The 26,786-nt window shown below is 43.2% G+C and overlaps 1 protein-coding gene across 29 annotated transcripts in view; it reads right to left on the reverse strand.

Annotated features, from left to right (window-relative positions):
- The window catches only part of LOC139751502 (calpain-A-like), a 244,635-nt gene extending 218,152 nt beyond the window's left edge, over positions 1-26,483 (reverse strand). For 22 of the 29 annotated variants that reach the window (XM_071666983.1, XM_071666982.1, XM_071666986.1 and 19 more), the window contains exon 1: positions 15,123-15,198. The gene's annotated coding sequence lies outside the window, so the exon portion shown is untranslated. The other 7 variants (XM_071666993.1, XM_071666994.1, XM_071666991.1 and 4 more) reach the window with 5 other exon arrangements.
- Between the last annotated feature and the right edge of the window lie 303 nt (positions 26,484-26,786).

Genomic DNA, 26,786 nt, shown 5'->3' on the forward strand with positions numbered 1-26,786 from the left:
TTACTTAGGTGACCTGGCAGGGTGATCAGGTGTCCCGATTTGGGCAAGATCACCGAGAATGTTAGGGTTCTGTTCCGCGTCCAGCCTAGCTCGCGAAAATTTTCGGACGCAAATGGAATTTCCCTGAGTGAATTCAAACACCACCGTAAATACAGCAAATATTACCTTTTTCACCATCATACGAACGGAACCGACATTTTATGATGAGTGACATCTTTGCGAACGACCGCAATATTTGTTCGAATTCGATAGAAGTGTAATAGTAGCATACACTAACCTAGCCACTTAGAAGCCTCCCTCCAACCTCCCTCAACACTCAGAACCGGCTTGACTACCTTCCCCCCAGTTCCCGACCCGCTTCCCCAGGGGCATTCAAGCAGGCAACAGTATCCTTCTTGCTTGCTGGCTGCCTGCCTGGTGTTGCCTACTGCCTGCCAGCTACAGTTACGGCTTCTAACTCAAGGTGGTCGTAACCCTACCCACAACACCGACGCCATCTTGTTGGACGTTTGTAACGCTTGTTTCCCTGCCGTTGCCACCTTAATATTCCCTTCATGGCTTTTGTTTTCTTACAACTTAGCTGACGATTGTAACCCTGCTTACCCAATACTGCCAATTAAATGTTGGTTTGAAATTTTGTTCCTGATATCATATCCACCTCAGTGAACTTCTGGAACTTCTTCCACCGTTCTTACAGTACGTTTGTACTCCTGTTTCCCCCTCACCACAACAGCCTTACTGACCGTTTGTAACTTATTATCCCTAGCCCTGCCGCCTTTTTTGGACGTTTGCAACATCTTTCATTCACTAGACCGTATTCAAGTCTGCAACTTTTTTTTTCTGCCCAGGGATGCCACCTTAATGACTTTGACACCCTATTTGTAAGTGTTCGTCTGAAATTCAATTATGCCATTATGTTAGGCATGTCTCTTGTGATTCAAGGTTAGCAACTTAATACAATTAATTAACCAAACCTCACGAAACCTGTTTTTGGATGTGTGTGTGTGTGTGTGTGTGTGTGTGTGTGTGTAAAGACATCGTACACCCGTATATACAAGGTTAAGAGACGAGGAAACTAGGGTATAAAACTCTCCCTCCGTAAACACATAAACAGTAATCCCACATTATCTCAGTGGGAGATAACGAGCGACGCATATCTGAGAAAGTCTTGTCGATATGTGTTGAAGTCACCAGCAGAGTGCTACAGGGTTCTGTTCTGGGACCACTGCTTTTCTTGATCTATGCTAATAACTTGCCAGAACGTCTGGACTCCCACCTGAATGTGTTTTTGGATGATGACAGGGTTCTGAGAGGTAGTAGAAAACGAGGAGGATTGCTTTACCCTGCAAGGGGACCATGACAAACTCCAAAGTTGGTCTGACGCATGGCTGATGAAACTCCATCCCAGATAAATGTAATGAGGAAAAGGCACAGCGATGGGCCTTGCTTTCAATATTATCCAGCAGAAAATATGCTGCAAGAGTCTGTGTGTCAGAGAGGACTGGAAGTCGCTTACTCCCTAACCTGTCGTCCGTCCCACCTTAAGGGAGTAATAAAGGAGACAAACTGTCCGCTGATATATATCAGAACAGCATTCAAAAGTATGAATAAGGGGATCATTTTGAAGATTCGCCCCCAACGTTTACTAGGTTAGGTTAGAATGGGATAAATGTGACCAGGCTAGGGTAGATTAGGTTAGACTGAGATGAACAAGTTAGGGGTAAACTACTAGGCTAGGTTGGATTAGGTTAGACTGGGATAAATTAAGACTGGGACAATATCAAGTTAGGGCACAAACTTAATCAACCTGGAAAAAGTTGGCGGGAGGAGACTAACCTTCTGGTTGTCCAACTGAGGAAATAAGTTAGCAAAATGTTCTAATCCTACGTTAAGACCAAAACTAGAATACGCATTTCAGGTTTGGTCACCGCACCTAAAGACGAACAAAGAGGTAGCATAGAATGTTCAGAGGTGGTCAACAAAGATGGTACCAGGAGTAAGGGAGTTGAGTTACAGGGAAAGGCTAAAGACTTTGATTTTCCTCATCTTGGAAAAGAGAAGAGTGAGAAGTGACTTAATCACAACCTTTGAAGTTTTCAGACCAGACCGATGACGTGGTAATCGAAACTAGGCGAATCACATGATGTAAAATAAAATTATAAAGAAAAAATGTGTAAATGATGGATGAATGATATCAACTGAACGATGTTATAAATACGGACAACATGCGAAAGCTTAAAAAGTTTTAAGTATAGAAGGTTCAAGGGGTGGGGCCCCGCGAGACACAACCCCTGCCCGTACAGAACAAAAAATTCACACACTCGCGCGCGCGCGTCTGGGGAAGGCAAACTTAAATCTATCTAGTTTACAGCTGCGAACACGTCTGTATTTCATCCAACAACTAGTCATTATATGGAAATAATACCTAGATAAACAACTGTATATACGCGAGAATGAACTGTATATAGTCAAGACTTTCAGCCTTAAGATATCTGGTACGTTATATTTATAGTTGCACTCTGTGGATGGTGTTGTTACATAAGCTTCTTATGATATCTCGGTGTTGCGAAGGTTTTATACGGGACGTCAGAGTTGTAGTGACCTGTATCATGTCATAAGCGGATTCCAATCGTTACAACCAATCGTTACAAAAATCATTATTAAAGGATTCCATTCATCATAAAAACACAATCTCAAATACACTTACACGCACACACGCAGCTGCTATATGAACACACACGTACATAACCAAACACGGCTATATAGACACACCATGTACATACACATACACACTCACCCAGCCAAGTTAGATCAGATATAAATCATTTATTTCCGGGATGACGGATGATGAGGAGGGGTCGTCTCTGCCCCGCCACACCCTACACCAGCAGGTCGCGGCGCCAGTCGCTTACTGCTGTGTGTGTGTTACGGTCGGTGGTGAGGGAGGGAGGGAGGCGGGTGACGCGACGACTTGCGTGGAGTTTCCCCCTTCCCCCCTCCCATTACCCCCTTCCCTACTACCCCCTCCACAAGACGACGGCCAAGATCCCTGGCTTGATTACCCACCGTCCTGCCTCCTCTCGCTACCACCTCTCACCTCATCCTCTCTTCCTCACTCGCTTATTTTAGTTTCCTCACTCCCTCTTACCGTTGTATATCTTTCCCTTTCTCTCCTGGCCCATTCCATGTTTCTCTTCCCGTCCCGACACTGTTTGTTGCGAGTCGTATCCAGTGACTCCCGCGCCGCCCGTCACGCTGATCGCCTTTCCCTCCCGTGCCCCTTGGCTGACAGCCTGCCTCCCTCCCGTCCTCCGGATGACCTCTCCTGTTTCCTCCACCTCTCCCGTTATCCATAAGGCCTCTCGTCGTGACTGCGTCAGCTGGCCACTCTGCTCTCCACGCCTGACTTAATTTTCTCCTCCCTTGCCTCCCTATCCGCTCCAACACTCATCAGTCGCTCCTCCCCTCCACCCGACTCATATACCAGTCACCAGCAACCTCCTCCGTATGGGACAGCCGTCAGCGTCAGGCAATCCGGGGTCTTGCGAGGGCGACGCCTGCCGCGCTCGTCCCCCCCCCCCCCACCATCCTCCTCCTCCTTCCACAATCCGGCCACCCGCCCCACCCTCCATCCTGACACCTCCCCCTCCTCTCTCTCTCTCTCTCTCTCTCTCTCTCTCTCTCTCTCTCTCTCTCTCTCTCTCTCTCAAGCGTGGCGCCATGATCCAGCCTGCCTCGTCCACGTATTTTTTTCTTTTTCTTTTTTTTTTTCAATTTAGAGGCTATAGTCACGGACTAAAGTCCACATCAAGGCCGGGTCTTCATCAAAATATGGCCAGGTTATTGGAAAGGAAAAAGAAAAGAGACAAGGGAAAATGTTTACAAAATTTTGGAAGTGAAAAGCCTATCTTATAAAAATGTGGCGACTGAATGGAGTAAAGCACGGTCAGACTAGGGTAAAACAGGGTCAGACCAGGGTAAGGTAGGGTAAGGCAGGGTCAGACTAGGGTAAGGCAGAGGCAGACTAGGGTAAGGTAGGGTAAGGCAGGGTCAGACTAGGGTAAGGCAGAGGCAGACTAGGGTAAGGTAGGGTAAGGCAGGGTCAGACCAGAGTAAGGCAGGGTCAGACCAGGGTAAAGTAGGGTAAGGCAGGGTCAGACTAGGGTAAGAGAGGGTAAAGCAGAGTCAGACCAGGGTAAGGCAGGGTCAGACTAGGGTAAGGTAGGGTAAGGCAGGGTCAGACCAGGGTAAGGCAAGGCAGGGTCAGACTAGGGTAAGGCAGAGTCAAACTAGGGTAAGGCAGGGTAAGGCAGGGTCAGACCAGAGTAAGGCAGGGTCAGACCAGGGTAAGACAGGGTCAGACCAGGGTAAGACAGGGTAAAGCAGGGTCAGACTAGGGTAAGGTAGGGTAAAACATAGTCAGACCAGGGTAAGGCAGGGTAAGGCAAGAGAATCTGTGGGTAAAATATACCTTGCAGATGCATTCTTATCAGCACAGCAGTTCAGGGGCTGCAGTCGCTGACCTGATCATGCAAACTGTGCCTTCATGTGCGTGACACGTGAAGCCTACCACCACACGGCATGACAGAGGAAGCCAAACATGACCTCATTACAATGCCATGACGACCTCCGCAAGGCCCTACGGTCGTATTCCCAACCGTGACGACCTATGTCGTCCACAGGAACCTAGGTCGTATCCTCAGCGATGACGACCTTTACTGTTGACAGGGGACCTGGGGTCGTGCCGCGAACGATGACGACCTAGAGCAATAAAGACGTCAACCACCAACCACCGCCTTAGAAAAAAGAACCCTTACGAGCAGAATGACCCCAGGAATAGTGTGCGATCTTCAACCACTCGCCTTCCCACTCGAACGACCCTTAGGACCATAACGTATCGTGAAGTGGCGTTTAAGTCGTCAGACACCAGCCGCCTCATCAACATACCCTAATGACAACGTGCTGTGAGGTCGTCAACCACTCGCTTCCCTCCACAAAAACGACCCTTAGGACAACGTGCTATGAGGTCGTCAAGTAACAACCACCTTAAGAGAATTCCCTCTTACGATATCATGTCATCAGGTCGCTCCCTCACCCACCGCTTTAGAAGATCGACCTCCCAAACCCCAACCCTGGGGATCTTAATCTGCTCCCAGCCTTATAATCAACACCCCCGCACCACGCACCCCCGCTGCCACCCTCCTGACTCTGATGACTGTAGTTACTTAAGCTGCAGCAGGAGGAAGCTGCACACACACACACACACACACACACATGGGCCTCCGTGGAGGAGCGGTTAGCATTACTGGTCGTCATGCAAACACAGGCCGCCTGGAATCAAAATCCCCATGGGTTCGAATCCTGGTCCACAGTCCATCCAGCTTTTCATCCTCCCTTCATGATTTTTCGGTAAAACAGGTGCGTGACATAAACTAGGATATGTGGATGCATACACACACACACAGGAGTAATGATGGTACATATATGCAACTTTGAGTAACGGGACAACACGAGTGTAAAACTCTCTTGTCGTATCACACACACACACACACACACACACACACACACACACACACACACACACACACACACACAAACACACACAAAATAAAACTGCAAGAGAAGTACCTTAACATAACCAGGTCCCATGACTTCATACAGAAGAATGTCTAGTCGTGCCGTCACACACACACACACACACACACACACACACACACCAAGGTGCCACATCACGCAGACCAATACATTACAACACAACACACGTGCTAATTACTACCGTCTCGAGAGTGCCGTAATAACAAGCGACACGTAATTACACCGAATTCCACGGCAAATCGAGTAATTGCATGTTATCACCGCGATCAACGCTGGTCCCCCCCCCCCCCCTTCGTCAGCTGGTTCACAATTCAGTTGTCTTGCAAATGGAGATCATGCAACGTCTCATGAACCACCCCGGTGCTCGACATGATGAATGACTGCTTCCCACTTGTCATATGTAGGTACACTTGACCCGTCTTTTAATCGACTAAAAACAGCGCCAGCTTGAGCTTGATAAAGCAGATTATTAGTACTTTAATCACCCTATAGAGAGGATTCATCGACTGAATAAAAAAAAAAGCATAAAAATGTACAATGTCTCATTTATACATAATTTGCCATCAGCGACTTCGTATATGTATTTGGACCGTTATCAAAATCTTAAAATATTCTCCACATGAGATGTGCTTTATGTTTTTTAATGTGATCTTGAATGCTACATTCACATAATGTACTTTGCACGCTTTGATGTACAAAATGTATTTACCAAAGGAATTACAAGTTTAAGATGGTTTTGATAAGCAGTTTAGTCCAAATGTCATTATCAAGGGATTGTCAACCATTTCCATTATATATGTCGGACTGATTTTCAAGCCATACTATTCTATTAAGTAATGAATACATCACAAATTATGGAACATTTTAGAGACACGAGAGATGGACGGGAACTTATGGTGGTATTCAAGTTTTAATACTATTCACTTTTCTTACCACAACTACTTTGATGGTCAAATATATACAAAGCACCATTATCATCAATGTCACATTACAGTCCAAAAGGCCATAAACTTCATGTCACTATAAAAAAAAAAAAAAACTACACGAGAAATGTTCCACATTTCAGGACTCTTTCGAGGCAACAAAATCAACTCGAGAAATGGATAGGAATTTCTAGTGTAGGTCAATATGCTTCCCTTTTCTAACCGAAAGTGCACTGATGGTCAGACATGCTTATATACCGAGGTAAATCACTAGCGTAATCAATTCCACAGTAAAATGCACACGCATATAATCATCAGCAAATGTAACTAATTAACTAATTCATATAAATTACCTCATAAGAAACATGCTCATATAAGAATTACAGACTATAAATCACCAAAGGATAAGATGAAAAAAAAACACGCAAAAACTCCTAACTTAAAAGTAACCGACACCAACAACAAGCTATTGGTCATGGAATAATCATGATGCACCTTGTGACATTTTCTCCACACTCCCCTCCTCCCTAGTCCCGCCCACCTAGCCGAGCGGCCTCGAGAACCTACTACAGACCAGGTGTTGTTGACTGAGGTTTGGTGGGTGTGTCGCATACGAGGCGTCGTTGTAGGCACAGTTTCTGTACGTTATGTAGTTCTGTGGGCGGCGAAAGCATGTAGGATGTACGGCGTTATTACGTGGTGAGCTTGGGCATATGGGCCGCAGTGATACGTGGGTGACGTAGTCAACGTTAACGTTGAACCGTGTGGGTGGCGTTGGTCATAGCCACGCGGCGCCGGGAATACTTCAGCAGTCACCTCACCAACACACACCTGACACTCCGTGTATAAATAGAATACAACACATCCCACAGCAGGTGTAGATGAGGAATAACAGAGCCGAGCTAGCGGGGGAGGGTAACATCAGAATACAACAAAGTCGCATTGTCTTGAAAGATATTCTAAAAACATAACACGGTATAAATCCGTGCATAGCAATGGACACAAGCGCGCGCGCGTGTGTGTGTGTGTGTGTGTGTGCAAGCCGAGGAGAGCCACAGAGTAAGAGAGGGAGAGCGAGTGCTCCAGACGAGAGTGCCCACGTCAATACCGAGACCCACTTAACTGAACCCACTTTATCTTGAAATGTACAAAAGCGCCATAACTCGACTGGCAATATGGATCATTATGTACTTAACAATGAATGGCCGAATAAAGAATATAGAGACAATTCCCCAAAACAAACGCATAAGTAACAAGCAAAAAAAAAAAAAATACTATCCGATTTTACAGTTTCCCACACAAAAGAAAGAAGCTCTGGAGCCAATATCTTGACATATGCGTGCAATAAAATGGCGTCTTGCGTGTAAGAACAAGTCCCACCTACTGCGCAGAGGAGCACCACGTTGCTTGCGTCTATGAACACCTCACCCCCCCAACTCCTACTAGCACCTTCACAACCCCACCCACGAATTTCACCTTACATGACGATTCGGAAATAGCGACCTTTAGCAACCTTAATATGCCAAAGGGCAGCGCGTGGGCGGTCGGTGGGCGAGACACAGACATCACTGTCTTGGGATTTTTCAACAGTACGGTATGTCTGTAGACAGCAGAAATATTTTTAAGCATCAGTAAAACAAAAATGAAAAATGCCACAGAAACGAATGGCAATTAAGACAAAAAGCCGATAGCGGAAAAAAAATCGGTACAAACGTAGTAAATACTAAAGGCGTGATGTTGTTGTAATGTCTTCGCCAATCTATATAACCTTAAAGCTTAACGTTCATACATCAGGGGTTTTAATAACGAGAGTAAGGCAAGGATAACAAAAATGGCTTATTCCATAATCATGTAAAGGTACAGTACAACGTAACCTTGTTCAGCATTAGGCCTACCAACCACTTTCCATCATTAGGAGACGATTTTACCAAGGTTTTATTATTACCCTGATAAACACATTGGAATTCACCTAATAACACTCACTAAATTCAATACAAAAATCTAAGGTTCTTAGATTACTGATCATAATGCAAATGGTTCACATCGTAAGAAAATTACTGGTGTGAGAAAATATTAACGAAGAATATATTCGCACCAATATATATATATATATATATATATATATATATATATATATATATATATATATATATATATATAGCATAAATGCAACTTCAGCCTCTCATCACATTCATATGTAATCAGTAAATACTACCAGTCATCATCCTCCACGAATATTGACAACTTCACAATCACCAAACAACTCGCTCGACCAACATACTTTCACAAAAACACAGTCCACAGATATGCGTCACTATCCGTATCCTCAGTCACTAAAATAATAATATCCACCAGACAACCGGACCAGACCATGCGAATCTTATAGCGCAATCCGCGATGCAGATCCCTGTACCTCTGCGTATGGCAACACTGATGAGTCAGGAGCAGACCCCTGGCTTCGGGCGAGGGAACAGGTCTCCCATCCATACCAGGATATCTGGGGACGATTCTGGACCGTCATCCGACATACATCAGTTCCCCTGCTATGTCCATATCCTGCCCTTGCCATCTCTGACACCAGACACTTCACCAGAGAATAATACGCGCGACTTGAGGTTGGTATATATCAACAAACGATGTCAAACGTTCCGACCAAGTTCCATCAACTATGAGATACACAATGAACCTTGGCTCGAATAATCAAAACATCCCCAAGAATCAGATGATATTTAAATCAATTATCAATGCCTAAATACACGTGAACGCAGGAATTAATTCCGCCAATCGACGATTTTTGCTGCAGGCTGGCCAACTGTTCCGAGTGTAACAATACGCCATTGGGTTTCCACTTCTCTCATTACTACAGAGATGTAACTGAAGAAGAGGCTGGCTGGCGGCGTTGACTCTATATGCGTCAACATGAAACAATAGGGTGAAACAAAAAAGTTGACCATCATCTGTTACTCTTCAGAGTGGATTTAGTCGTTTGAACAGTCCAGGATTTCAATAAAAACTTCCATAAACTGGAACTAATTCTTCTAATACGTACGAACGAAAATTTATGAAAAATCTATACAAAATCAACGGCATTTCCATATTTCTTAAATAAGAATTATAAAAACAGCTTCAATTGCGATTAAAGTAGCGAAAAATTAAAGTCTGCCTCCATGAACAATATCGTACTCTACCTATTCTTACAGTCCGGGGGGAGAGTTTCTACCTGTGGGACCCCACCATCTATTGATTATCTGTCAAGGCATCTAGGAAGCGTTGTCTTACACACCCGTGTGGCATCATCTGTGTGTATCATCGTGTGCGCATGTCCGCAAGTGGACCTAGCCTCTGTTTCTGTGTGTGGAAAAAAAAAGTTACGCACGTGTTCCACACGAGGTCGTTTTATATGTACGTGTTTTCTCACGTATGTATGCATGTCCTTTTGTGTATGTTTGTGTGTGCGTGTTAGGTGTGCGTGCTGTTGGATACTTTACTTAGGTTCGCTACCTGTGTGGGTGTGTTGATAAATGCGTTTCCTTGCATGTATATTTTTCCAAACACATTGTTTCCATGAGTGTACGTCTTCCCACACATGGTTTCCATGTGCATATCTTTTCTCATACGTTATCTATGTGTGTATGTTTTCCCACATATGGTTTATGTGTGTTTTTCCCACATATAGTTTCCATGCGTGTATCTTTTTCCGTACGTAGTCTCCATGTGCTTCCCACACGTGGTTTCCATGTGTGTATGTTTTTCCAAACATAGTTTCCATGTACACAGACACACACACACTAGCCCAAGCCAATTAATCGACCAGCACCGAGGGGAAGATGAAAACCTTAGTTACCTGTGGGCCGATACTGTCACGCCCAGGATTAAAACCCAGGTGGACCCGTGCGTGAATCATAGTCTGTGAGACTAAACAGTACACCACGGAAGCCCGTGTGTGTGTGTGTGTGGGTGGATGCGCGCGCGCCAAGTGTGTCCAAACATCGTCTTTGAAGGCAATCGCCCGGAACGATTCCTGGTTTTACGAAGCTCGTTTGTTGTAACTTCAAGGTATATGTAAACAATACAAATTCCTAAAAACTGACTTAATACAAAATTCGTCTCTAGGTTTTCTTTTTTTTTAATGCAAAGAGTGTCCGACCTACTGAGTTTTAACGGAAATAGATTTGATCTGATGTGTATGGAATTTGTAGAGTCCTAATTACAGATCACTTGACAAAACAAAGTGATAGTCAGAACAACCCGCATAAACTATTAACTTCTGTGTATATATGACTGACTTGGTTTACCTGAAGATTCCTGATAAAAAGAGAGGAAAAATATTAGGGAATGTTTAAGATCATGAAGGAGAGGAAACTAGTTAGGCGAGAAATATGTGTAAAATGTTTTCGTGACAACGAACAAGTTAGTGGGTGTGTGTGTGTGTGGGTGGGGTCCGGCACCGCAGACCTATGTGGTAAGCGAGCATGGCCTCTCACGGCACCACATAACCACACAGTCGCTCTCGACTGAACAACCTTATCCATGAAAACACAAAAATGAGCAAAATTAAATGACTCATTCTATTTCGCATTTGACTACTAAACGCGTCTACACGATATTCAACACACTCAAAGGTGTTACTGTCGAACACAATACTACTTACGTTCCAAGAAGGAAAGTATAAACTGTTCGTAGATGCGTTACAAAGCGGTACGAATTAATTCATCTCTTTCCTGCGTCGTGACGTCATGATCTAGTGGCCTCATTGCGCAATTGATACACACTGAGCGTAATACAACAGCCGACACCTTCGTTACTACTGGTGTCTTAAGTCTACATGACACATCAAAACCGCTCTCTCCTATGATTCACATCCTCCTTGTCTCACGAATTTTCGTGAATCTCTGGACGAAGTCGCCGACAACTGCAATGCTTTTTTGACAGCTTATGGTGTACGTCTTTCATTTCTTATCTTCATCCTTTAGTCTCTTCTGCTTTTCTCTTTGATCTCTTTCTAATCCTCACATCACAGTGAACGCTTAAGCAACATCTCCCTTGTTTCAGTGGTGGACCTCAATGTTCCGTCTCCACCGCCTTCTCTCTTTCTTCTCACCTCAAATTATCTTTCTTCAGCCTCTCACCTTATTTAGTCTAACGCCAAAATAATCCAAATCCACATCCATCACCTGGGATTCCTCACTCTATCTTTCAACACTTGTTCTTTTTCTCCCACTGAACTTAGTAAGAAATTTTGCAGCACTGTGGATTAAGGAAGGATATAGTTACATTCAGCAGCGAAAGAACCCCAATCCAAAAACATTCTCTTGTCGGTAGGAAATTGTAAGAATGGTCACAATACGATCTCAAGGGATGGAAATCCTTTCCTCTCGTTTTGTTTTTAATTTTCCAAAAGAAGGAACAGAGAAGGGGCCAGGTGAGGATATTCCCTCAAAGGCCCAGTCCTCTGTTCTTAACGCTACCTCGCTAACGCGGGAAATGGCGAATAGTTCGAAAGAAAAAGAAAATATATATAATGAAAATGTAGATGTTACCGGACTCCGCCTACCTATGGTAACACCGCGAGTGAAGTCACTTTGGCGAGGCAATTGAAGACGACCTTACTGCATAAGGAGCAACCTTAAAGCTGCAGGGGCCCTCCTGAAAGGGGTCCTGGTGTTACATAATAAATATATATACATATACATAAGGTGCAACTCAGGCCTGAAGATGAATGACCCTCTGGATAAGGGGTTCTAGAGTTAAAGCTGCATGGCCTCTTCGTTTAAGGGGTCCTACGATTTAATAATAATAATAATAATAATAATAATAATAATAATAATAATAATAGTAACAATAATAATAATAATAATAATAACAATAATAATAATAAATTGTGTACATGATGATAGGGTGCTGACTAATTCGCTATTATAGCAGGTGTCATAATGACCATTATGTTGTAGTTTATATACCACTGCCATCTTACCAAACACTTATATAACCAACAGCTACAACCTTGGCGGGACAGAGTTGGATCTGCATAGCACTTACATCTGCTATTCGTATAACGTTAACAGCCATAACCCTTGTCAACGGTGAGTAACAACGAACAGCCAACAGGATCTTTAAAAACGTAACAACGCACAGCCAATAGAATCTCTTCTCTCTCCAAGCTACCCACTGACAGGCAACTCCACCTGTCCTAGCAACCGTGCAAGTACAGCATGTATATAATCAGTCGCTGTCAGTTCGGAGGACGGGTCGAGCTTTATCTCGCTTCCTGCCTTGTGTTACCAAGGTCACTTACCGTCAGGGTCAAGATTCTCTCGAGTATTTGAACCCAGACACCTACCTAGAATTGGGAAAATAAAAGGACGACACCTTTCGTAGAGGTAAACTATATTATCAACTGGCTTCTGCTGAGCAGTTCTCGTAAGATTCGAGATCGTCAGAGAGAGAAAAATGATTTCTCTCTAGGCATAACAGTTAACCTGACGATTTCTGTTAGTGCTTCGCTCACATATGCGAGTAAGTGATCTGTCTGCTCTTGCTCTACTCTTCAACAGCGTCCACAAACCATCAGGAAGTTGCCAGCAACGCCACAGTGTACAACAGGTCGCGAGGGGTTAACTATACTCCGAAGCATCGTTCTAAAAAGAAGTAAACAAAACGAAAAAAATAGCCTATAATTAGGCAAAATAGCCAATAATCAAGTAAACATTTCGAATCTGCATGGGTATGTTTTCCCTTAATCTTACGCTTGGCACCATATTGTATTTTTCGGAAGGACGATACATCGGAAGTACAATGCACTCATGTTTCACAATAAGGTGCGAGACCCTGTCTTCACGACTCGTAGGCTGGATGCTCCTTCTCTGTACGACACCGGCGCGCCGGCGGGCGTGTGGCAGCTGCGGATACATTCCGAGTGAGATTCTGATCAGTGAGCCAAAGTTAAAAATTTCATTCTAGTGAAAAGTGATGAACTCAGACTTTGGCGACTCCGAGTAGCTCGGTGGGTTTCCATTGTAAGCGTCATGGGGCTGTCGGTACGTGCCCCTTTAGATAGTGTACTTTAAGTAAGATTTCTAAATGATTAGCAGTTATAACGCTTTACTGTGGTTACTCATCCTTATTTGACATTTTTAACTCGCTAAAGACGTAGGTGCACTCCGGTTTCAGGCATCAAGTACCTTTGTTCAACGCCACAACTCTCTCAGGTCACTGACCGCACACGACACTGCAGAGCTTAATATGGAGACTCATGTTAGACAAGTCGATAGCCTTGCCTGACCTGGTCAACCATCTGATCCATACTGACCGCTTGACGCCCAACACACCCCCAATCAATTTCGTAGCGTTTAAGGTTGGAGAACCTGATATGAATGTAGGCATCGTGCGAATAATGAATGGTGGGGTGCAAGTAAGAATGTGTGCATTTGTTCATTTCGCCACGCAGCCTAGCTCAAGCCAGTGTGTTACGATGTCCCGCCCTCCTATCAAAATTTCAGGAAAACAATTCTCCTATTTACTCAGCTACGTCTTCCGAATGCGAATGCATCGATGCATCGTTATTTCCACAGTCACGTCATGGATCGTGATACCAAGAAGACGAGCAGCAGAGTATTGACCCAAATGCAGCAGTGACTGCAGAAGTTGTAATCAAGACACACGAGTTAGTAATTTCATCTTTGTTCACGTTGAAATCAGTGTATAAATCTGTAACCTGTAACATTCATAAGACAATCTAATGCATAATCTGATGTGTCAAATATCATATGATTAATCACATTTTCATACAAGTTGGACTGAAGATCTGACTATATGACCGTTATACTTCAAGTAACAATGGTGGTATTGCATGCAATATTTCCAGATACTTTCATCCTTAACATGCAAGCAAATTGAGGAATGTAACAAAAACATTAAATTCTACTTTACCATCAACATCACCAGATCCGATACCCTTCCTGAAGCATAAATAGTATTAAACCGTCCAAAATAAAGCTCTCATTCAATACCAAATTAAAACAGGTCTCATCGCTCGCTATTCGCTGGTGGCGGCCCAACGTGAGGACTCAATGATGTACATCAAGCGGGTTGATGATGTACAACAAGCGGGTTGAAGAGCGTTGCAAAGTGTTGCTAGGGTACGCTTGTGGTAATCAGCCTTAATCGCCAACCACTCCAACACACACGTTTCCAGGCCTTTTAAATCTTACGGCCTTAGATCACTTCTCTACTAAATCCAATTCAGGCCTCTGAATTAGTCCTCAAAGGAGTTTTTCTTCACACTCTTGAGGCTGTTTAGAGGTAACGGATAAACCCACAGTACCAACTCAAGGGGAGTACTGGTGGCCTGAGGCGTCACCTTATGCATCAAAACAAGCGGGTTACTCTGGATTTACAAGCTCCAGGACACGAGGCTGGCGACCTCCAGGAAGTTTCAGTTAAATGAGCCTGGAACATCACAATTTGACGCACCAGACACAATTGTCATGCTCACTATACGTTGGCGACAGGTTCTGCTGTGACTCTATGTCACTTACATACAACTTTCGGTTAGATTATATTGACAAACTTATAAAAAAGTGGAGTAATTCGACTGACACACACCAGAGACTAAGACACAACCAGCTCAGCTGAGGTGGCCGGCTCGACTGGGCCGTGACGTCACTTCGTACTACCAGCGATGCACCAAACACATGAAAGAAAATCGGTCTCCACCAATGACAGGAAACGCTTGCAAGCCATTTAAACTTTACATATACTTAAATATATATCCTCACACCTAAATCTAGCTGTCATAATGTTCTTCATCTTGAATCTCGCATTATGTTACGATTTCAGGTTCTCTTTCCACTGGCAAAGCTGCACCTGTCCAAACGGGCGCGTCACGATGGCTCACGCAGTGAAGACGTCTCGCCAGATGACTTTGCCAGAACTTCGCTTTAGCCATAGACTTTCAGGCAACGGACACCTTGAGTTACGAAGTCTCTCCATAAGACTCATCCAGCAATATATTTACGTAAAACTACACCCTATGCATAAGAGTAGCTTGGTGAGCATAGGATTCACGTTGATGCTTCATTATCTGGGTCCACTTATGACAATGTCTTTTACACACAGCTATACAATATTCACAAACACACACACACACACACACACACATACACACAGCTATACAATATTCACACACACACACACACACACACACACACACACATACACATAGGTGAATTACACCAAATATATCTAAAACAGTGAAAGTATGACATACGAGATGTCATTAAAGGGTAAGGCAGAAGCTACCGAGAGGGTAGGCCACACCCACTCCCTCCCTCGTAACCACGCCCACTCTACTACCACGCCCAGACTCTACGGCCACCACGCCCTTACCAAATACACACAACACGCCCTCACTACCGCTTTAACACATGTATCACACACATGATCACGTTGACGTATACACCACACCCCACTAACAATTTAATACAACACACCCACCACCATTCTAATACTTACAGCACGCCCATTACCACTTCAACACATACACCACGCCCTCTGCCACTTTGTTTCGACACGCCCACTACCCCCCTTCAGCACAAAACACGACCACCACCTCTTTAATACACTAGGTCCACAACCTCTACTATACAACAAGCACTACTCCCACTTTAACGTGTGCAAGCGTGCCCACTCCCTCTTTAATATACAACATGCACTACTACCACTTTTAACACAAGCACCACACGCACTACCTCTAACATACATGCACCATTCCCTCTTTAAAATATATGCCACGCCCTCTACCATACACAGAAACCCTTTTATAATTATTAAATGAACCTCATTATCTTTTACGGAATTTTTGTCCCTGTATTTCACTCACGACTACCACTTCGAAAAAAGGGATGCGCGCCCGAGAGCGAGTTTAATTACCTATTTGTCAATCCCTCTTTGTACAGTACGGGAGGGAGTTCGCTTTGCAGTCCTATAATCACTTGAAAGTAGGTCGTGTCTCTTATTACCTACTGGTGAGGGAGGGGAGGGAGCTTTACATTCATGGTCCCCGACCCTCGGTATCATCCCTGTATTATTATCATATGAGGAATTTTCGTGTTAGTTACGTTAATTTGTTCTTTCGCTTAGCTTGTTCTGTGAGTTTACAACTCTCTCTCTCTCTCTCTCTCTCTCTCTCTCTCTCTCTCTCTCTGAGATGATTAATTCTTTTTTGGTTACGGCTATTTATGTTACGGTGAGAAAGGTTTACACTCATCTTGCCGTGGTCTCTTAACATTGTATATATCATGAGGTGTTACCTCATGATATATACAATCATGAGGTTATACCGCGAGTGAAAAATCAACTTTGGCTAGGCTGTGTCCATCATTTCCCTGCTACTGAAAGCACCTCAGCCTTAGAGCTGCTAGAGCAACTGGAAAGGGGACCCTAGAGAAATTCTAGGTCTTTTAAGGGGTCCTGAGGCAATTATGGATAACGAAATTATGTACCGTCATAGTACACACACACACACACACACACACACACACACACACACATTTTCACTATCAGAATACCTACGAAATTTTGCCTAAGGTAAGACCAGCGGTTAAATCTCAAAAGTGTTTTAAACACATTCAATTTGCAAAACCCACACACACACACACACACACACATCATCACCAAGCAACAGCGCAAGAACCTGACACATCCGAGGGGCTTAGCAGAGGCAAGCAGCGTAGCCTAGCCTAAACCTCAGTAAATCTACCCGCCACGTGCCGTTTGGTTACGCTTACCTTCTCTTCCGCGGCCAGACCAGAATATCTGATGACAGGGGCTGCATTATGCAGCAGGAAGGAGGAGGAGGAGGTGGGTGGGGGGGAAAAGGTCGGGTGGGAGAACTTACTCGGTGGGTGGGTGGGAGGGAGGGAGATCGAAGGTGTGGGGTGAAGGGAGGGGCAGAAGCGAGAAGCATATAAGCTTAGGGTGTATGCAGTGACATCCTTGGGGTAAGTCAAGTTTTTTTTTTTCTTTCCAGTCTTGACTGCTTAACATATCAGCAGGAACAACTTTCATGCCACAACAGCACCGCCAACATGACCAGAGAATCATGCTAGACTGTGGTAAACAAACGTCAAGGAAAGACACCGATATCTACGTCATTGGCGGCACCTGGTGGCATAGCATAATAAATACCATGATCCCAGATGTGTTCTGGCGTATGATAACATTTCTGTATCAAAGTATAACAACAACTGACATCTCACGATAAAACTTGGAAGCTTGTGACACATTTGCCAACCCAAATGCAGGCTGTGTGTGAGACTGTCAAACTCCAGCGAGTTCGTTAGCTCTGGAGTAACAAGCTTCATGCTAAGATATTAAATTTTCAGTCGATATGACTAATGTTATACACATGTAAAAAAACATGTTTGTAGTCATCAAATGCGATGCAATTTTGACGAGAACATCAATGTCCCACGGGGAAAAGGTTAAAAATCAAGAGTTTCCAAAACGTAAAGAAGAAAAACTAATGTATGCCATACGCGACCTGCATCTTTTTACACTACTGGCGTCCGTTTGTACACTACACTACACACACACACACACACCCGCTGGTCCCTGATCCCAGAGTGCGCTGTTCACCTTGGCGACCTGCTGGCAGTTCATACGGAATACCAGCAGCCGAAAGGCCAAGCATGCGTGGGTCGGCTGCGTCTCAGTCCTCCCAACCCTAACTTCCAAGATGTCTTTTTTTCACATATTTTTCGTCTAAGGGCGGAAATGACTTCATGGTCTCGTTTTGAATTTCGGAGAATCTTTTCCTTGTCACTGGCTGGGATTACTCTAAACCAAAACTAAAATCTGAAACAATGGGTAGAATTTACATGTGAACGGAAATTCCTCAGGTAATCCCCCCTAAAAAAAAAAACTAGCCTACCGTCCTAAATGCTTAAAATTGTGGCTTTAGGGAGATTATAGTAAACAATGATACACTAGGTCATGACCTTCAGAGTTCTCGAATAATCTAACCCAGGACAATGACTCAGGCATGACGGATGTTAATCAACAACATCTTGCAGCACCTTCGTGTGTTGAGCAATATTTATAACCATTGGGTTGGCCTAGTCTATAACTACGTTCCCTTGATCTTGCCCATGAGCGAAAAATGTTCAAGACTGCGTTGTTTATACGACAATGCGTCACTATCCGGAGTGCTCCAGCTTACGTAAGGACTAATGTAAGGCACAAGTCAACTGGTAAAACAGTATATATCAGTTTCCGTTAAAAATGTTTGAAAGTTCACAGTCTCGAACACAGAGGCACTTGTGGGTGTGTTAGTCAAGCCTCCCGGAAAAAAAAAATCAATACAAGTAAATACAGGAGAGAACAAGCATCAATCATTATATAAATACAGCACAATGATACACTGCTATAATCCATGCACCATATGAACAATATCACAACAGAATAATCAAATACAGAAAACACTTTAATATACACATTGACAAAATCAACGGCCCTGTGGCAAATGAGGATTTTAAAAAATCTAAAACAGATTTCAAACTAATAAAATCTGTGGGCATCATGTGAGACAAGGCACTTCTCTCGCTATACAGATCCTGTCATTACCTTAAAGAAAGAACATCCTAATTACCTTGCAACATAATGACTGTTGAATAATAATAATAATAATAATAATACTAATAATAATAATAATAATAACAATAATAATAATAATAATAATAATAATTCATGGGTCAATCAAATTGCATGCAAATTAACAAAAGATAAGTAGTGAAAAGGTGTTTCAGCATGGAAAATTATTCTAATATTATGATCGATGTAAAACCATATCAAATAACCTAACTGGAGATCAGTGTCATGTGGCAACCAAATCGGGCAGGATGATCAAAATGTTTGAAGTCATCAATCACCGTCAAGGTGAACACCGGAGGGAGGTTTTGGGGGTTGGAGTAGGAGGAGAAGGTTGTGGAAACTGCGGTAGTCTGGGTCGAGACGAGATCGTTAGTGGCGCCAAGGACGGACTATCTATTGATCCACAAGTTTACGACATGCAGGGAGTGAGAGGGGTCCATCTCAATAGTTAACCCTTCGAAGATTCCATTTTCTTTGATCGCTTGCAATTGAGAAGGTACCCTTGATGCAGATTTCATTGCCGATAAATAACATAAATTAGCCACTTGGGAATATAATTCAAGCCCCAGTGATAATAAAGTTCCCACTTTTAACCTCCCATGAGAACACTGTCCTCATTACGTATCTAATTAACCCTATCAGGCATGTTTAATATCCCTTAATAAAGGTGTTCATTAAAGGATGATTAAATTATTTGATTAATATGATACCCTACGATGTCCATTGAATGTTCGTTGTAAATACGATAAATCTAAAAAATAATAATCACCGTCTTCTATGATAACTTTGACCGGTGTAGTGAGGTGGTGAGAAAATAATACATACAGTAGATAAAACAATGAGCGCAGAAATCTGTTCAAAACACCTGATCGGAAATAATATTCTTGTTATTCTGCCTTATCCATGCATCACCACGCATCAACGCAGTTTAATTTAGTGTCGTACCAAGTACCATCTTCCCCTGCGTCTCAGTAACTATTCCAGTGAATAACACAGTTTCTTATATAATCATTCATGACGACATCACTGCCACTAGGGGACGGATCACAGCCAAGAGAATCGTTTTCTGTGGAACAGAGGAGACTCCCCGATTCTCCAGAATAAATGCAATTTCCAGTTCCCATGCAAGTCAGAGTTAAATATGTAAAATCAATTTCGTCCAGCCACTCTTTAACTTCAAAGTGGATAATGAAGAGTATTACAAAATTTTGTGAACATTTGGGAAAATTAAAATTAAAGCATTCTGATTAAGAAAACATTCTCTCTCCTTATGAGGCATTACACTACCTATAAATCAAAATGAACTGAAAGTAATTGATAGAAATCAGCATTTCATAAGTGTGCAAGTCGTACAATTTTCCACGACCCCCTCCCACACCCGAAAAAAAAATATACAAGGAAAAATATATAATCACAAATTACGCGGGAAAGTATGAAGTGAAATTTACTTGTAAGTGATTGAAATATCATATAGTGACAGGCTGGAATCCCTGACGCGTAGAGGGAAGAGGTATATCATCATCTATACCCAAAAAATCCTTGAAAGCATCCATTCTTACCGGCAGGGACAAGCATGGAAGACTGTGTAAAATATTACCTCTGCATTCCAAAGTTGCGGTAATGCATTAAAAAAGGGGAGAATACGTTATACGTCCGGGACCATAAACTCTTTTTCAACGCCTTGACTGCAATCATCAGAAACACCACAGGATGCACAGTGGAAAAACTGAAATGCCCTGGACAAGTATCTACGGGGTCTACCAAACCAGCCTGGCTGCGGAGGCTCTGTTAGCCTGCAAGTCGAGGCTACCAATAACCTGGTCGACTACCACTCCTACCCAGCACCTTGGACTGCTGGGGTAGTAGACCCCCATCAAGTATTCACTCCACCAAGCCCTCCTCCCCTCCCATAAGATAAGGATCGTACGCTCGTATAAATGTTGTTAGTGAAATGTGAACGGCCCCAAAGTTTACTTCATCCCATGTGTGTGTGTTCAAAATCAGAGGCACTGAAATCAAATAATAATAATAATAATAATAATAATAATAATAATAATAATAATGATAATAATAATAATGATAATAATAATAATGATAATAATAATAATAATAATAATAATGATAATAATAATAATAACGCCTAAAATTGTTTTAGAAGTAGAGGCCCGTTTGTTTGTCAAGAGACCACACAGGCATCATACGTAGATGTCAAGAATACACAGCCATTCATGTATCCCGGTAGACAGTACCCAGACGCTGATAAACTCGTAAGAAGTCTGCAGTTGACATCCTCTGCAGTACTGCCACCGTTTGTATACACACACACACACACACACACACACACAAATATATATATATATATATATATATATATATATATATATATATATATATTTTTTTTTTTTTTTCTTATACTTTGTCGCTGTCTCCCGCGTTTGCGAGGTAGCGCAAGGAAACAGACGAAAGAAATGGCCCAACCCACCCCCATACACATGTATATACATACGTCCACACACGCAAATATACATAGCTACACAGCTTTCCATGGTTTACCCCAGACGCTTCACATGCCTTGATTCAATCCACTGACAGCACGTCAACCCCGGTATACCACATCGCTCCAATTCACTCTATTCCTTGCCCTCCTTTCACCCTCCTGCATGTTCAGGCCCCGATCACACAAAATCTTTTTCACTCCATCTTTCCACCTCCAATTTGGTCTCCCTCTTCTCCTCGTTCCCTCCACCTCCGACACATATATCCTCTTGGTCAATCTTTCCTCACTCATTCTCTCCATGTGCCCAAACCACTTCAAAACACCCTCTTCTGCTCTCTCAACCACGCTCTTTTTATTTCCACACATCTCTCTTACCCTTACGTTACTACTCGATCAAACCACCTCACACCACACATTGTCCTCAAACATCTCCTTTCCAGCACATCCATCCTCCTGCTGAGTTTAACATGGCTTTCTACAGATGGAGGTTATGAAACCTGAATCCTTAGCTTACGTTAAAGGTAGAAAACTTAAACCATGCCTAGAAGCTGTCTACAGCAGACTTAAGCGTCCTTGAACCACGGGCCAGGTCAGATCTAATAAATCTGAGATAGTGACGCTCGAGTAAAGTGGTGCTGTAACACAGCCGTCCCACGGAGATCAAATCATATTTCACCACAACAGCCTCCCAACGTCCGTAGAACTGTTCACCCTCACTCGCCCACGTCCTCAGAGCGGTTCGCCCTCACGCGACCAAGCAAGAGACGCCACTTCATCGTGTCTCAATCTCTCCTCACTCACACTCCCGTGCAAACTACGGCCAGAATTGGGTTGGTATTATACCAATGACTCACACGGTTCACAACTGCTGAATCAAACCACTTGTGGCATGAGGACTGTGAGTTCTGACTGTCACACAAACAGCATGACTGTCACGGTTAGTAGACGATATATATATATATATATATATATATATATATATATATATATATATATATATATATATATATATATATATATATAGTCGAACGTCCACATTACTGAGCGCTTGATGAAAAAAACATTCTGAGGAAAGGTAGGGACCAGAATGACAAGCTTTCGCAACCATAGGTGGAATAATGAAGAGATCAGAGGGCCAAGCTGTGTGAGGGTGACTGTCACGCAAACAAGGATGAGGACTGAGCTGCCAGCTCACTACAAGGGTAGTAACCCACAGAGGAAAGCGAGGAACCTAACGTACATAGTTGAAGGCGAGAGGGGAGGAGAAGGGGAGGAGGGGGAGAACCAGACTTGCCAAGCTGTGCCCGCGGGGTAGACACTGAGGGGTGGCAGGGAGTACAACGTTACCAGTCCGGGAGGTGACACCAGAGCGAGTGCATGTCTTGCGACAGTATAATTGCCGGTCGTTAAATTCGTGGAGGAGGGTTCCAGTTAGCAGTTATGAGAATGTCAAAGAGTCGTTCTACGAGTGACAAACTGTCTCTCACGGTGGTGACTTCTAGCTGTCGAGTACTGGGGCGTGGAATAAATCAATACTCAAATGCTTTAAGATGTCCCATACTCATACCCGTTAGGCTACGAACAGTACACACATGTTGCGGTCGTGTGAGAGCGATGTCAGTACCCAAGTAAACTCGGCATTTTCCAGTCATCACAGTCACGAAACAATGAATACATTAGTTAACAATAAAAAAAAAAACCCACGCAACTGTAACTCTGCGAAACCTGAACTTAAAACCATTCTCTCGGAGATTCGGCACAAAATTCTGTTGGCCAGCGACAACGTGACGAGGCACGGCGCTACGTCACTAAAAATATAAATACGTATAAATAGAAAGTCCCAACAGCGTTCGTAGGGCCATTGATACACCATACCCGTGTGAGTTCAGTGTTCTGGGGAGCTGATATTCTGATGTCATTGCCAGTTATCCTTTCCTTGGCAGTACAGGAATTTACTGGTCACTACAAGCTAGATGAAATAAGGTATAAGGCACGGCGGCTCGAGTAACGGTTCGAATTGCGGTCGATTTTCTTAAGAAATGGGATGTCTTATCAACTAGTTAGTTAGGATTTTCAGTGTATTTATGGTTCACGGTGAGGTGGCCCAGGATTGCCGAAATGCATGAATAGTGCTGTTGTACAAAGACAAGAGGGACAAAGGTTTATGTTCGAATTAAGAGGTATTGGTATGTTGTGCACTTGGTAAGTTGTACTGGAGGGTAGTGACTGAGAGGGTGAAGGCATGTACAGAGCATCAGACTGGGAAGGAACAATGTGGTATCAGGAGTGGAAGACGGTGTGTGGATCAGGTGTTGGCCTTGACGAATGTGAAAAACAGAGAAAGTGAAGTATTTGTTATGAAGTACTAAAGGATCTGAAGAAAGACTATGCTGGGAATTGAGAGATACTCTGTAGCTGGTGTTGAAAATATATGGTGCGGGAGGAAAGGTATTGGTAAAAGTCTTATTTATGGTGGGGGAGGAAAGGTATTAGTAAAAGTTTTATTCATCAAGAGTGTAAGTTTTGTGTTCGAGTAGACAGGTTAGCGAGTCCAGGTGAAGGTGGGCTGCAGCAGGGGTGTGTGATGTCACCATGGCTGTTTAATCAGTTTACGGATGGGGCGGTGAGGGAGGTGAATGCAAGGGTCTCGGAAAGAGGGGCAGATATACAGTCCGCTTGACAGGTGAGTGGTGCGAGTTAATCGATATTTGCTGATCATTGCAGCGCTTGTGCCAGATTCGAGTGAGAAACTTCAGAAGCTGGTTTGATGGTACACACAACGCATTCTCCCCTGCTTCGATGAACAGTGATTATTTCTATGCATACTCGATAGATCCAGTAGAAAAAAAAAGGACCAATGAAATTTATAATAGTAGGCGAACTAGTATTTGATCCAGTGCCAAATAGTCGGCATAATAACGACGCCCTTTACAGGATTTCTGGATCTTTCCGAATTTATCCAGTATTTCAAGACATACCTATAAATCATATAAGCCAAAGTATGAACACATAAAGTAACAATGCTTACAAATAATACATTTTCTTATACATGTTCGCCATTTCACGCGTGAGTGAAGAAGCGTCAAGAACAGATGACAGAACCTTTGAGGGAAAATTCCTCACTTGGCTCCTTGCTCTGTTCCTTGGAAGGTTTCTTGCCGTTCGCTCCCGCCATTCTTAGTCGCCTTCTACGACACGCAGGGGATACGTGAACAGCTTTCTTTCTCCACCATCCCCAGGAATATATTACTATTATTATTACTTTGCTTTGTCGCTGTCTCCCGCGTTAGCGAGGTAGCGCATGGAAACAGACGAAAGAATGGCCCGACCCACCCACATACACATGTATATACATACACGTCCACACACGCAAATATACATACCTATACATCTCAATGTGCACATATATATACACACACAGACATACATATATACACATGTACATAATTCATACTGTCTGCCTTTATTTATTCCCATTGCCACCCCGCCACACGTGGAATAACAACCCCCTCCCCCCTCATGTGTGCTTTGTTCCTCAGTATTTGTAAAAATAAGCCAAAATTTCCAATGGATCTGACAATGTAATTTACTGTCTACTAAACAGTTACGCGTTAAACTGAAGTAACCCAAGAAGAATATACAGGCAATTATCATTCAATAAAAAAGCAAAGGTAAAACATAAAAATACATTTGCACACACGACTCCATGAAGAAATCATTTTGCTGTCCAGGTGAGGAACGTTGAGCGGGTGGAAAGTTCAAGAATGGTGCCTCCCGCTAGCTATGTCTACTTCAAAATAGGTCCTGAATGAAGACTTACTCATGCATCTAAAATGAACCTCCAGTCATATAACATCACCCACATTAAAATTTCATGTCTGCAGTCTTGTACTTCATTATAGCAAATGGCATGAGTTTCAGTGTGTGGTAATATATGGGATATCAACTTTTCCAGTACCAAGACCATTCCATCAGCACCACACATTCCTACTTTTCCAGTACCAAGACCATTCCATCAGCACCACACATTCCTACTTTTCCAGTACCAAGACCATTCCATCAGCACCACACATTCCTACTTTTCCAGTACCAAGACCATTCCATCAGCACCACACATTCCTACTTTTCCAGTACCAAGACCATTCCATCAGCACCACACATTCCTACTTTTCCAGTACCAAGACCATTCCATCAGCACCACACATTCCTACTTTTCCAGTACCAAGACCATTCCATCAGCACCACACATTCCTACTTTTCCAGTACCAAGACCATTCCATCAGCACCACACATTCCTACTTTTCCAGTACCAAGACCATTCCATCAGTACCCCACATTCCTACTTTTCCTGTACCAAGACCAATCCATCAGTACCACATTCCTACAATCAGAACAGGACTCAAAAGATCTGATTGTCAGGTGCTTTCTCTGAAGGTTCGCATCTGCAGTTCAAGCTCTCGGTTGCCGCAAAAATTCTTCTTGCATGCAACTACGCAGTCGTATGCAACAATGGATGGCTCGTAGAGAACACTCTGAACTCTTGTGTGTCACTTACAGAAGTAAATTGTTATGCGCCTATGGCGTGATAGAGACGGCCAAATTATCACGGGTCAACGCAAAAGTTATCCTAGAACTTTCCTCTCTACTTCTCTAAGTTCAGTATAACACAAATAGGGAAAATATGTGATATAAAGAGCCCTCAATATTTCTACCAACCTATTCCTCACTTCACCTCACACACAGAGAACAAGCACTGCCGCCCTGCGTGACACCCGCCCTACAGGCAACCGCTCGCTCTCCCAGACCTTCCTCACCCTAAGAGTGAGGTGACAACTGCTACATAAATTAAATACTTTTTCCATCCAAAGACGTAAACTCAATAACAACGCTTCAATTGAATTGAGGTTTACGTTTGAGATGCTCTGTACTTTTTCTGTCCATGAATAAGATTTTGGGTTGTTTTTACTTGATATTGTACCATAAATATTATTCATGGCAACACACAATGACGCCACCAACAACACCACCACCTGGTCCAGACTTATTTTCCCACCGCAATATTTTCATTACCTCAAATTATTATAATTTTCCAAGAATATGTTATACGACTGATGATTTGC

Source organism: Panulirus ornatus, chromosome 11, assembly GCF_036320965.1.
Source record: "Panulirus ornatus isolate Po-2019 chromosome 11, ASM3632096v1, whole genome shotgun sequence".
Lineage (NCBI taxonomy): Eukaryota > Metazoa > Arthropoda > Malacostraca > Decapoda > Palinuridae > Panulirus > Panulirus ornatus.